Raw genomic sequence first — 14,214 nt, 5'->3', positions numbered from 1 at the left:
CCCACGGGTACAAATAAATTAACCTAACCTAAAATAGGGATCATTTGGTTTGTAGGTTTTCTGGTGAGAGGGTCCGTCAGCAGATATCAATTTCAGAAATCCTGAAACCAAGTGATCCTGGAGCATCATAGAAGCCTCTGTGACTTGCACAAAGTACTCAGTACTCACAGTACTCAACTAACAAAACAAGTACTGTTTCACTTTTACTTGAGTCACTGTTTGGGTCATTACTTTTACTTGTACTTGTGTCAAATTATTTCAAAGTAACGTTACTCTTACTTGAGCACATATTTTGGCTATTCACCTACGATGCTGAAATAACTTGCGATATGCGATGCGGCTGTGCAATATCGCAATAACGATATTACTGCAATATTTCACTAAACCATTTCAGCACAATATGTTCATTCTAATTAAATGTACATCGTAAGCAACTCGTTTTTCAGCCAATTGTGTCAAAACGAGACTTAAAATACTACATCAGCACCACAACAAGACTAAAACTGAACTAAGTTAGGTCAGGTTTAACTGAAACTTTAACAAGAGCAGTGTTAATTTCGTCGACTAAAATATTTAGTCTTAATTTTAGTCAAAGTGATATTTTTGACGACTAAAATTGGACTAAAACTAAATTAAAAGTTTCTCATGAGACTAAAACTGTGACTAAAATGTCCAGATATTTTAGTCGACTAAAATAAGACTAAATAAAAATGAAAGGGAGAGACTAAAATCATCCAAACTTCTATTGAGCGTCTGAAAGAGCCTCAGATCATGTAAATTCTCTGCCAAAGGAACAGCTCTGAGCTTTGTTCATGTGGAGCAGCTCCATGAAGCAGAGGAACAAGATTAAATATGATTATAATGAATATTATCAATGCAAAGTCCACTAAATTCGTCTTAAATTTAGTCGACTAAATTGACATGCAATTTTAGTCGACTAAAACTAGACTAAAATTGAACAGATTTTTTCGACTAAATCTCGACTAAAACTACATTAAATTTTGGTCAAAAGACTAAGACTAAATGAACGCTGAACAAGAACTTCTACACATTCATAAATTCAGCGCATTTTTTGGCTGAGTTTGCAAAAATGTGTCGATGACTTTAGTGATGCTACGATATATTGTGGCTCCTTGCAATACGAATATTGCATCACACAACATCACGACATCATATTTTCCCAGCTCAGACCTGAGAGAGTTCAAAGACGGACACACAACAAACCGCCGATTAATAGAATTAGCCGCTGAGAGTAGCTAGGCTAGGCTAAGCAGCTCTTGTTGATAATCTGGTGTGATGATTGTTCCATCCACAGACCAGAGGAAAGCCGGTTCAGCCCTCCTCTGCTCCGCATGCACACCCGCTGCTGCATCCTTGTCATTTGAACGCTTCACAACGCTTGCAAGCCTTGATAAATGTCAGGATCATTTGGCACAGCGCTAAATATGTCTAAAGGGACCCCTGGAAGAGAAGACACGGCCAGGAAGTTTTATTCATGACCTTTTCAAAATGTCACAAAAGTTGCCATCAACATTGTGTTATTTTGTTGACGGCGCCGCGCACAAGGACATATTTAGAATCGGTAATAAGACGGATGCAAATTGTAGCCACTGCAGCACACTTTATCCGCATTTTTTAACTTTTCACGAAGATCCTTGACCGCACTGACGGAGACAAAATAGCAGGAGAGGAGCATGATTGGAAGAAAAAGACTGTATATGGACAAAATGTACCCCAAGGAAAATGCACACTTAAGTCAGGCAGCCTATTCTTCTGTTCTTTCCCAATTGGTCTGTTTTAGACTGGTTTAGTCCTGATTCAGTTTGACCGAAAAAACAAACTTGATTCTTGTTTGTATTTAGTGGTTTGCATGGCACTATAGGGGTGGGCCATATCGTATCCCACATCATTATCTTGATATCATTGTGGACACGATACAATTTGTTAACAAGTTATGCTCAGCTCCATCAGAAGAGCAGCATAAACAGGAAAAGTAAAATGAAATGAAGGATGTTTTGTATGTGTTTTAACTATGTATTGTTTGATTTTTTTTGTAAAGGCCCAACTGGGGACGGACATTGAGAATTAGCTTTGGCTAAAATGTTGTGGAATGTAACATGAGTTTATGTGACATACTTGTCCCTATTCAAATAAACTTCAATAAAAAAAATAAAAAAATGTAAAGATCATATTTGCGAGGAAATAAGTATGTAAAGTAAAAGAAAAAAAATAACTGAATGAATCTTCCCACTAGGCGTAAGGCTGGGATTTTTAAGTAATTTACTGCAGTACCGCCTTTGCTCTGCCCAATCCCGTCAGACCTTGGAAGCTAAGCGGGGAAGGGCCTGGTCGGTACTTGGATGGGAGACCTTTTGGGAAACACCAGGAAGCCTATAGCGAATGTAGCGAGTGGTTGCGGGTGATCGGACTAGCTGATGGCGCAGACTGGTTGCCTCGCTTCCGTCAGTCTACCCCAGGGCAGCTGTGGCTACAATAGTAGCTTACCACCACCGAGTATGGAGTGAATGAATAGTGCAATGTAAAGCGTCTTTGAGTGTCCAGAAAAGCGCTATATAAAACCAATGCATTATTATTGTTATGAATTTGTCCATTGTTATTTTGTTTTTGTTTGTAGACTCTATTGTCCCCGTAGGATAGTGTTTCCCAACCAGGGGTACGGGGACCCCTGGGGGTACTTGAGCACTTAGCAGGGGGTACTTGGAATTATTTCAGATTAAAAAAAAGTGAAGAATTTCAATATGAATTTCAAAGGAAAGTTAGTTTTAATGATGTTTTTCAGTAAATGGTTTGATTTTGAGAGTATTTTAGCTTCATTTTGAACACAGCACACTGTTAAATACTGTATAATATTCATTTAGTTGGTCACTTTGTAATAATATTGGCAAAATCCTCAAGGTAGGGGGTACTCAGAGTATAAATCCACGACTCAAGGGGAACGCGAGGCAAAAAGGGTTGGAAACCACTGCCGTAGGAGACGATATAATTGACAATTATATCGTCAAATACATCGTTGTCGTGATATTTCTTTTTTATGTCGTGATATAGATTTTAGGCCATATCGTCCTGCCCTACACATGGCACCTTTACCTTCCATCATGGTGGTCTCTACAACGCTCAAGGATCATTTGGGTTGTAGGTTTTGGAGCATCATAGACGCCTCAGTGACAGAAACTAAAAGTGCCGTGCTGATCACTGAAAGGTCAAATACGCACAGATAAAAAGTTTAGTTAATCCCATAAAAAAGTTTCATAATGCACCTTTAATGTATAAGCTCAGACATTTGTGTGGAAAAAAACACCGTGCATCTCATTATAAAGCATTTGCAAAGCATTACAAAATCAGGTATAGGGCCTTTAAAGGAACAGGCCACCGTTTTTTTTCCATACTGAGATATGTTCTTACCTGAGCTTAGACGAGTGGATGCGTAACTGTCTGGTCTTTGTGCGTGCGCTCAGTCATGCAAAGCGACTAAAGATGTTGTTAGCATTTGGCCTCTCCCAATGTATTCCTATAGCTCTTCCACGGGCACAAACAAAGACCAGACAGGTACACATCCACTCGTCTAAGCTCAGGTAAGAACATATCTCAGTATGGAAAAAAAACGGTGGCCTGTTCCTTTAAGGACCTACAAAACTGATCTGAACAGACCTTTGCCCTCACGTGGTTGCAGTGTTTTTTTGGGTCACGTTTTTGTTGCATTTTTTGTCACTTTCCTGTCACTTTTTTATGTTTTCGTGGCACATTCATGACCTTTTTGTTTGCCCTTTTGTGGCATTTATGTCACATTTTCATTGCTTTTTTGTGGCTTCATTGTTGCGGTTCGGTCGCATTTTTGCGTAAGCCATTTGAGATAACTTTGGGCAACTTTTTTGCAGCGTTTCCATCTTCATTTGCGTCAAATTTTGTCGCTATTTTGACACTTTTTCCAAGAAGCTTTTATATTTGGGCAGGGGCTGGACTGGGACCGAAAAACAGCCCTGGACTCTGGTCAGCCTGGCCCAAATGAGCGTAAATGTGACACTTCCACAAATACATATGTGAACCTCTTACCTCCCGCCTTAACCCAGAGCATTTCCTCCAGTTCGGCTTTGCCCAAATCTAAAAGCTTCTTGACTGGAGAGCAACACTGTAACGCCTCATTTGAAAGCTCAAATCTAGAAAAGTGATGGTAATTTCTTGTCACGTTGTCGCTGCATTTTTGTCATGTTTTTGTTGCTTTTTCACTACTTTTTTTGTGTCTTTTTTGGCCTGTTTTCGTTTCTTGTTTTTCGGGGGGGGTTTTCATGTTATTGTTGTTTTTTCATCGCTTTTTTCATTGCTTTGTCGTCACGTTTTCGTCACATTTCGTTGTGTTTTTCTCACTTTTTTGTTGCTTTTCCAGCACATTTTTGTTCTTTGATGCTTTTCTTTTAACCCCTTAACTCCCACCTGAACCGAGCACATTTTCTCCAGTTTGGCTTCACCCCAATCCAAAAGCTTCTGGAAAAAAGCTGTGAAAATAGCAACAAAACTGAGACGAAAACAATGATGGGAATGTGACAAAAAAGTGAGAAAAGTTTGACAAAAAAGTGACGAAAAATGGATGAAAAAATGACAAAAAAGTGACAAAAAAGTGACAAAAAAATGACAAAAATGTGACCAAAAATGACAAAAAATTGACGAAAAATGACCAAAAAAAAGACGAAAAAGTGAGAAAAGTTTGACAAAAAAGTGATGAAAAATTGACAAAAATGTCACAAAAATGACAAAAAAATGACAAAAAAATGACAAAAAGTTACAAAAAAATGACGAAAAATTTACAAAAATGTCACAAAAATGACAAAAAAAATGACAAAAAAAATGACAAAAATGTCACAAAAATTAGACGAAAAATGACAAAAAAATGACGAAAATACGATAAAAATGTGATAAAAATTTGACCAAAAAATGACAAAAAATTGACAAAAAAATGACAAAAATGTGACCAAAAAAAAAGACAAAAATGTGACCAAAAAATGACAAAAAATAGACTAAAAAATGACAAAAAATTGACAAAAAATTGACCAAAATGTGACCAAAAAATGACCCCAAAAAAATGAGTTGAATACCCAACAAAAAAATGATGGGGAAAAAAAATCTGATGACGTGAGGAAAAAGATTCTCTCGGTTCAGGCGGGAGTTAAGAGGTTAAGCTTTTAGATTTGGGTAAAGCTCGGTTTCGCCCGGGGGTAAGAGTAAGGTATAAAGTGAGAGGCCAGACCGGTGGCCCTAGAGCCGGTGGCCCTTCTGTGCTCTTCCAGAATGGACATATGGCCAGTCCGCCCCTGGATTTGGGTAACGCCAAGAGATAGTATCGCTTTTAATTATCTTTATCTTACTATTATTGAGCTACTGTGACTTGATGGATCAACAAACTCGGCCTAAATAATGGAAAGTCACCTGCACCTGCGCAAACATCCAGTAGCCTGCCAGCTAACAGGTAATGCAAATACGCACTACTTTGAATTACGCACTGCTGCTGTTTGTGCGTCGCATTCAACAAACGAGCACAGCAGCAGGTGACTTCTGTAATCAGGCCCCATGGCTCCGAGGGGAAACCGCCAACTGCTCGCTACATCTGCCACAAATGCAACAATATTCAAATCCACAAGCCCTCCTGTCTCTGCTACGGCGTAACGTGACACAACGAGCCTCCGCCGACGCGCCCGTCCGTCCGGTTCGGTGCGCGTAAAAAGAACGAGCTTTCAGAACACGGGGAATCACCACCAAAACAAGCTGGGTGCTGTTTGTTTTCCAGCCGAGCCGTCCGACGGGAGGGGTGGGCGGGTCTTAAGCGGACACTAGAGGGCGTCCATTGGGTCAGCGCGGCTGTCGGTCAAAGAAAAAAAAAAAAAAAAAAGCCTCTGGTTTCGCCGAGCATCTGCATCAGCTGTACGCGACCAAAACAGCGTCAAGGCGGCGGCGCGCACGCGGGGGGAGGGAGGCGCGGCGGCGGCGTGTCAGAATAAAAGCGAACAGCGGAGAGCGTAAATGTACTGGAGGAGATTTTTTCCCCAAACGAGACAAAAACGTGCACAAAAAAACAAACAAAAAAGTAAAAAAAAAAAAAAAAAGTTTGAAAAAAACACACACAAAAAAAAACTAAAAAACGTGACAAAAAAGTAAAACAATAATAATAATAATAATAATAATAATAATAATAATAATAATAATAATAATAATAATAATAAAAAAGTTAAAAAAGCATAAAAAGTAAAAGTAAAAAAAAAAATAGCAAACAAAAATGTGTTCAAAAAGTGACTACACAGTAACGAGAAGAAACGTTTTACATCAGTTTTGTCGGTCTTAGCTTTCAAATGAGACATTACTCTGGCCTTTAGGCTGTAAACTCCAATCGAGAGGCTTTTAGATTGGGGTACAGCCAAACGGGGGAACATGTGCTTGGGCAATGCGGGGGGTGAGGGGTTAAACAAATCGCGTAATTCGTTTTTTCATTGCAAAATTTCAGCCAAAGTTGTCATACAAATTGAATCGTTTACAAAAAAATGGCGTTTGACAAATCAAATCGAATTGATGAAGTTTTAAGTTCTTAACTCTATAAAAGTAAGTGTACCTGTACGCTCCAGGTGAAAAGTCCAGTATGGTAGTGTGCTGCTGATGACACTTGAAACAGCGTCGACAGCTGCGGCTTGTGCGGTATATATATGTGTAAAAAAAAAAAAAATCTTTAGAAATGATGTTGGTGCGGCTTATACTCAGGTGCAATAGTCCAGAAGATCAGATTGTGTCCAAATTCTCCGACGGGGAAAAACATTCTTCTTTGTCGTGAGTGACATTGAACATCTGCACACTGCCCCCTACTGTCCTGAAGTGTCAATGTACGTACAAAGTATGCAGCCAATTTATACTTTTTACTTTGGAGATTTTACAGAAATGTAGTGCAGTAAAGAGTATCAGGCTACATATCTTTCAAATGTTAATGTAAATTTGCACAATTTTCAGGGAGCAGCACTGTCACTGTATGACTCTGCCTGACCCCCAAAAAACTGCAAAAAAAAAGTGAAGAAAAAAGGTAAGGGTAGAAGAAATCCACAGATTGAACTGGGCACAAAACAACCTTTTTCTTACGAAACTGTTGCTACAAAAGCCCAGGCACTGATCACACAGTGTAACGTTGTATCCTCCTGCTTAAATAAACAAATGAAATCCTGCAGCCCAGTCAGGTCAAGGACTTGTCTTGCATACTTGGATGTTCAAGGGTGTCACATATTGGCCGTTAATCATTAAGTCCTTCCATGAAACTCGCAGCCTTGACACGACTTTTTGTAAATCAATCATATGTCAGTGATTTGACCTGTAATCATGTTGTGAGACAGTACTTTTTTTTATGCAAACTTTTGAATCAGCTTGAGTGAAGTAATAAAAGTTCTTCTTTCAGCAAATAGACCAGTCCTGCTTGAGCATTATTACCCGTGCTGGTCAAACTCCACTGATCCATTACTTAAAGTCACACCTTGCAACATTCCATCCAATAATTTAAATCAAATGCAAGCTTTTATTTTTCTTGTTGACAAAATCCCCCATAAGGGCTGAAACCTGTGTGTTTGCTGTGAGCGGCTCACCTCTCCTCAGACCGGGGACCCTACTGGGAGCGGGGACGTCTCCGGATAGTCTCCATGGTGATGTCGACTAAAGGCAGCCGACTCGCAGATTTGAATTGGTTTGGTCCTTATCCGGATCCACTCTTTGATTACACGTTGCAACATTTGCCATTTTCTTTGTCCAGCCGTAGCCTGGCTAACACCCGACTAAAATCACAAGTGATATTTAGTCTGGGAACCACTAATTCATTTTCTCGTAGGAGAGGTGTGGTTTACGATCGTCCATAGTCGTTTATTGGGCGATACGAAAAAAAAAAAACTCTGTCATGCATCTGCACGTAGCCACAGCCAATCGTATCATTGTATGAGATGACGTATGACGTACCCGCTGTAAACTTTCAAGCTAAACTATTTAGAACAAGGTCTAAAGCTTGATCGAAAAATAAATACCATCGCGTCTGCTGCCGTCATGTTGGATCCGTAAATAAACTTTTTTTTTTTAATCCGTAAATAAACTACAAGCTTCCATCTATCGAATAGCGTGTCATCGTCTTGCCGGACCTCCTCACTCTGTGATTGGTTCCCAAATCCATGCAAAAATTTTGGCCATGGTCCCCAGGCTGTTGTGCAGTTCCAAATGATTCGAGCGCACACAGCAGCCTGGTGTTAGCCAGGTTAGTCCAGCTGGCCATTAGGAGCATGTTTTGTATTAGTAACAGTTAAATTCAAAATGTTACACATTGTGCCTTTAAGTAAAAGTACAAATACTGCTATCAAAGATTACACCAGTATAAGTTAAAATTGCTAAGAAAAATTATTACTTAAGTTAAAGTACTGAAGTATTTGCTGAACAAGCTAAAAAGTTCAGATTGTGTCCATATTCTACGACTGGGAAAAACATTCTTCTTTGTCGTGAGTGACATTGAACATCTGCACACTGCCCCCTACTGTCCTGAAGTGTTAATTGTACGGCTTTAAATGGGACAAAGTATGCAGCCAATTTATACTTTTTACTTTGGATAATTTATAGAAGCGCAGTAAAGCGTATCAGGCTATCTTTCGAATGTAATACAGACCATAATTTAACGGTCAAAGTCAATAACCAACTATGAAGAAGCCTACTCGATAAGAAGAATGCCTCCTACTCAAACCTACTCGTGTTGTTTCATGACTGAACATTTGTGACTTTGTAAATCGGCTCCACCGGAAGCAGCTCGCCGTCCGTGCCGCGCGCTTGCCTCCGCCGTCATCGCCTTTTACGCACGGTCGCGACAGCAGCCGATCGTCAGGAAAAAGGCTGTCCCCCCTCCGCTGCCTCCGAACGCCCAAAAAAAACAGGCGCAGAGGACACGAAAACAGCGGCCAACCCGAGCCACGAAGCCCCCCTGCAACCCTCCGATGGATTAATCTGAGTCCGCTGCGGTGAGTCTCCACACCCGGGCCGGGGGAAACGCTGACTGCTCGATGGATGCACCGCCTTTGCCCCCTTTTGCTCCGCGCTGCCCATTCTCTCCGGGGCAGATAAATAACACGTTGTAGGTCGCTGGGTACGCGCTAGTATCGCCTCTTTCTCGCGTTCTCCCCCTTCACATTGACGCCCGTGGAAACGCTGGAGCCCGGGTAAGCGCGCGCTGCAGCCTGTTGTGGAAGCTGTTTTGCAGTGATTGTGTATATGCACTACGGGCCCTCTCTGGTTGCAGCAGAGGGATATGAATGCGCTGCAGAAAGTCTGGCTGCCTATCGACGCAAACACGAGCGATGTCGAGTTATCTAACCCAGAGGGGACCGGAGTTTTAAACGTCGTTGTCGGTGGCGACGGCGCTAATGATGCGATTGGGAGTGCAGTCATCCATCTTGTCGGGGATGGAAGGGATGCGGGGAGTGTTGCACAGGCCACCGCTCTGTCGCGTCTGTCCATCCCTATAGGGGCCTATGACAACACGGCAGACGCGGCGCTGCTGATGGGAGAAGCCCGGGTCATGTAGGACAGCGACAACAGCCGGGCTGCGTTTGAAAAGAGACCAGTTCGTGACCGCTCTGTTTCTCTCTCCCTCTCTCTTCCCCCCCTCGGGCCTGGTTTGTGTGCACACTGTAGTCCAGTCCAGGCTGCTGCTGCCGCCGCCACACGCCGGTTGGTTGGGGTTGGCGTCTGGGCCATATAGCGCATGACGCATATGGTGTTTGGGTTTCCCAGTTGTGCGCAGATGATGGTTTAAAACTTATTTTGTGGCGCTGGATGGGGTTTCTTTTGTTCTCAAGGGATGAACAGACTAGCACACACACACACACAAAAAACAATGGTAGTAAATACGGTTGTTAGCAAGTAGTAACAGGCTTGTGATGCTCAATTGGAAGTAAGAAGTAGGCTAGATCAGTCAGGGGAAAATAGGTTACCCAAGGACAAAAGTGCGAGCCTGTCATCTTGAGGACATGCGCTTTGGAATGAAGTTGTGCGCTTTATTTATGAGCGTAATTATTGCGTAATCGCTGGACTTTTGCTTGAATGTTGCGATATGGCGATATTTTCCTAAACCGTTTCAACTCGTCCCATGTATGTCACTTTATTGTGTCAAAATAAAAGCGACATACTGGAAGGCGGCGCAAAACACAGGCTAGAATAGAACGACATCGGGGAAATCTTATAGCCTGGCATCCAGACTAGTCTCCGATGTTTATTACATAATAATAATAATAATAATAATGCATCGGTTTTATATAGCGCTTTTCTGGACACTCAAAGACGCTTTACATTGCATTATTCATTCACTCCATACCCGGTGGTGGTAAGCTACTATTGTAGCCACAGCTGCTCTGGGGTAGACTGACGGAAGCGAGGCAACCAGTCTGCGCCATCGGCCCCTCCGACCACCACCAACCACTCACTCACACACTACATTCGCTAGGCTTCCTGGTGTTACTAAACGGTCTCCCATCCAAGTACCGACCAGGCCCTTCCCTGCTTAGCTTCCAAGGTCTGACGGGATTGGGCAGAGCAAAGGCGGCTTGGCCACAATAATAAACAGGAGACTAGTCTGGGGACCCTGTTGTAGAAAAGCTACTGCTTGAGGCGGGACTAATGTGGTCCAACCGAAGCGCAGAGCAGCCAATGAGAACATAGCGGATGTGACGACAGAAACAGCGACAAGAAAGTTGTCGTCATTCGGACGTTAACAATGTCGCTCCTGCCACACGGAGTTCAGTAAATGACTTCTGTCGTTTATGTCAGAAAAACTTAAGAACACAAGCATACCGGAGCATTACGTGAAGTGGTCGCTTGTGTTGAAAAACTACAAAACAAAGGCGCAACAACGTGACGCCCGTTCAGGGAGCTGCTCTGATTGGTCGGTAGGCTCCATATCGCTGCGTCACTTCCTTTGAAAGCGCGCAATGGAGTGTTGCCAGACCCTCTTCTGTAAAGAAGCGGAGTCTTGTTGGCGAGACTCAAAATCTTCACCAAAACGGCACATTTTGAAGTTACCGTACGTTTGTTTTAGAGTATGTTTGCAAAAAAAAAAATACTGAGCTAGGGATGGGTTTACCCGGATATTGGCGCAACCCGTGTCTATTCTAAAAAGCTCATCTCAACTTGGAACTGATCTGGTCCAGAGGGTGCATGCCTTCTGACTACATCATCATTCAACCTGCCGCTAAAAGTTTAGTTGCTGATGAAGCTTCATGAGGCGAAAGGCGAAAATGTCCTCAACGCTAAACAACCTGGAACAGATGTCGACTTGAGACGAGTAGTTCATTCTACAGTGCAGTGTATTAAAAATGGTCATGGTAGGTTGTTTTCGGTCGCCCATGTCGGAAAAGAGAGTATTTCGCTGTAACCAAAACCGTCTACGGCCATTGTTTTTTCTCACATTGTGTGTTGGGAATTCAAAGTTACTTGAAATGTCCAGACAGATGTTCCGCCTAATAGTTTGGAGACATCTTAAATCGACGAAAGCGCCAAACTCTCGGTCCAACAGCAACAGCGGAGCCCAAACGTGGAGATAATCTCAACGCTCGCCTTTTCCCATCGATGTGATAAATTCATAAACCCCTGGCCTTTTCAACTCCGGACTGAATTATTCAGGCCGGCATGGATGACGCGTTTACGCCTATTTAATATGCCATTATCGTACACGTATGATGCATAATTCAGCAACCCATGCTTCGCCGCTGTCCTATCCCAGCGAACATACGCATTTTGAAGAGCCACCGCCGAAGACCCAGCCTCACGACACGTTAATTGACGTTAGTGTGTTGGCGAGATGTGCTCACTAAGAACCTCTGGGTGGGAGCGAAATATGTTTTGTTTAAGGCGCTAAGTCCAAGACAGGTTGAGGTCAATGAAGCATATCCCATCCTCATATCGCTTGCTCAAACTGAATGAATACTTTCACTACATTGAAGACAGTTCTCATGCTGCGTTTTTTTTCTCATGCAGCCCTTATAGATTTGGTTCATGACGGTTTTAGAGCTGCCTCAGATGTGATTTGGTCAAAGTGTTTTGGTTTTAGTCCTAATTCTGGCCCGGAATCTTCTGGTTTTGCGGCTGGTTTCGACCCGCTTTAGTCCTAATTTAAGTCCCGGTTTGGTCCTGACTCACATTTAGTGGTTGAGTTTAGTTTCTGTGAACACGACTAGTTTCAAGTTTCAAGTTGAATGGTTTTGTATAGCCCAATATCACAACAGAAGTCGCCTCACGGGGCTGCACGAAACGTTAAGGCAATAAAACAGAGCAATAAATATGACAATTAAAAGTTCAGGTGAGTCCAGGCAAATATAATGTCCGATAGGAGGTAGCGACGAGCGGCGTGGGCGTCCCCCGTCCTTAGACTCTCCAGCACGGCCAGGAAAAACTCAAAAACCCGGCAGGAGAAAAGAGAAACCTTGGGGAGAACCACAGAAGGAGAGATCCACTCCCATGGACGGACAGGCTATAGAGACCCAGGGCCGAAGGATCCCTCAGCAGACGGCCCAAGATCGCAGACCGTCCAGTCCTCAGATTCCAGAATAATAACTAATAACAGCTGCATCTCACAATTCACATCACATTGAAATGATTGCTCCTGAGCTCGCCTGTTTCGATGAAAATATGCAAAGTTCAAGTAGACTATTTTCATACCCAGGCGTGCACCTGTTTGTGAGCTATTTTCCTTTTTACAATCACATTTTCAATTCAACCAGACAATCTGGAACGTGAACTTTTCAATTTGCAGCAAAGACACTGTCACAAGATTGTGTAAGATTACTGGTTATGGGTGACAGCCAAACCGACTGCTCCTCCATCCTTCCTTTTACGCGATCTCGCCTTTTTCTGTTGCCTCAGTTCACGTTTTGCCCGTTCGTTTCCCCCCCGAGTTCTCGAACACGACTTCCTGTGTGACGCGGGAAAGCCCGACCACAGAAGCGACTTTCAGAACGCCTGCTCTTCCTGCGAGCTCCTTCCACCGGCGCCCGCTCCGCACCTCGCTCGCGTCTGCAGGCCTGATCAGTTCTGTTATGTTCCCCGCACTCGCTCACATGTTTAGGTCTTTCCCAGAATTCCACCACCGCTGCAGACCCGCCACGTCACGGTTTCCAATGGATTATTAACCCGAGCTTTGCCCCACTTGGCAGAAGTGCTGGAAAGGGCTGTTTAAACATGGAGCACGTGACCACATAGAAGGACATCTTTACTGCAGTAGCTTAAAGACCGGAATCTCATTCAACTTCTACAGACCTGTTACTTTCTACTTGGAAAATAGTGAGTTTTTGACTTGTTCGATTTAAGAATAACAGAGATTCACATGGTTGTGCCACTTGACAGGCAGAAGGATGATTTTTACTTTACGATTGTGGCTCTGAAGGCTTTTTGTCTGTGGAGGGTCTGTCTTTAAAGGTACACTGCGTAACATTTTGGACTACGCTGCTGCCATCAGTACAAAACTTGCTCCTAGTGACCAGCTTAACAGAAAATGCTATTTCTGCAGTGAGAAATCAAAGAATGGATTTGGATGGGAACCTGTTTAAATCTCAAATTCTACTGACTTTAGTCACATCTCCATGGAGACGAGCTGGAGACGCACCCACTCCCGGTGAAGTTATGTCGTGTCTTAAGAGAGCTGAGCCGCTCACAGCAAAATCACTTGGTTGTTTGAGGTGTTTTTCAATGCTGAAAATATAAGCTTGTATTTCAATTTAGTTTTTTGGGGGGTAAAATTCTACGCGGTGTAGCTTTAAAGGACGACTGAAGCAGTGCATGGGTGTTGACTATCTGTTGTCTTTTATATGAATTGTTGTTTTTCTGCCTAATTTCTAACTGAATTGTCATTGTCAACAGTCATATTGACAGTATTGTGGGAAGGACCCCTGGAAGGCTAAAGCACAGCTGAAGGAGAAAAAAAACAAAACAAAACAAAGCACTCAACAAACCTAGATCAGGGGTAGGCAATTAGACAGTGCTTTTAACATTATTAGAGTTAAATGGGAGAAAGAAAGGTAGAAATACTGTCAATGCACCCAGTTAGGTCAGTGGCACAACACTGGCATTTGAAAGAAGTGCACTGGAAAAAGAATAATCGTTTTAAGGAAGAAATGGCATAAATCTACTTGAATTAACAGATTAAATGTAAGGTTTGAGTAG

The 14,214-nt window shown here is 42.6% G+C and overlaps 1 protein-coding gene across 1 annotated transcript in view; it reads left to right on the top strand.

Moving 5' to 3' along the window:
- Window positions 1-8,841: 8,841 nt before the first annotated feature.
- Window positions 8,842-14,214, top strand: part of fyna (FYN proto-oncogene, Src family tyrosine kinase a) — a 54,248-nt gene continuing 48,875 nt past the window's right edge. The window contains exon 1 of the mRNA XM_079573210.1: window positions 8,842-9,023. The gene's annotated coding sequence lies outside the window, so the exon portion shown is untranslated. The remainder of the gene's footprint in view (window positions 9,024-14,214) is intronic.

Source organism: Gobius niger, assembly GCF_951799975.1.
Source record: "Gobius niger genome assembly, chromosome: 16".
In the NCBI taxonomy this organism is placed as follows: Eukaryota; Metazoa; Chordata; class Actinopteri; order Gobiiformes; family Gobiidae; genus Gobius; species Gobius niger.
The sequence above is the reverse complement of the archived record's forward strand: the minus strand, read 5'-3'. Positions and strand labels throughout refer to the sequence as shown.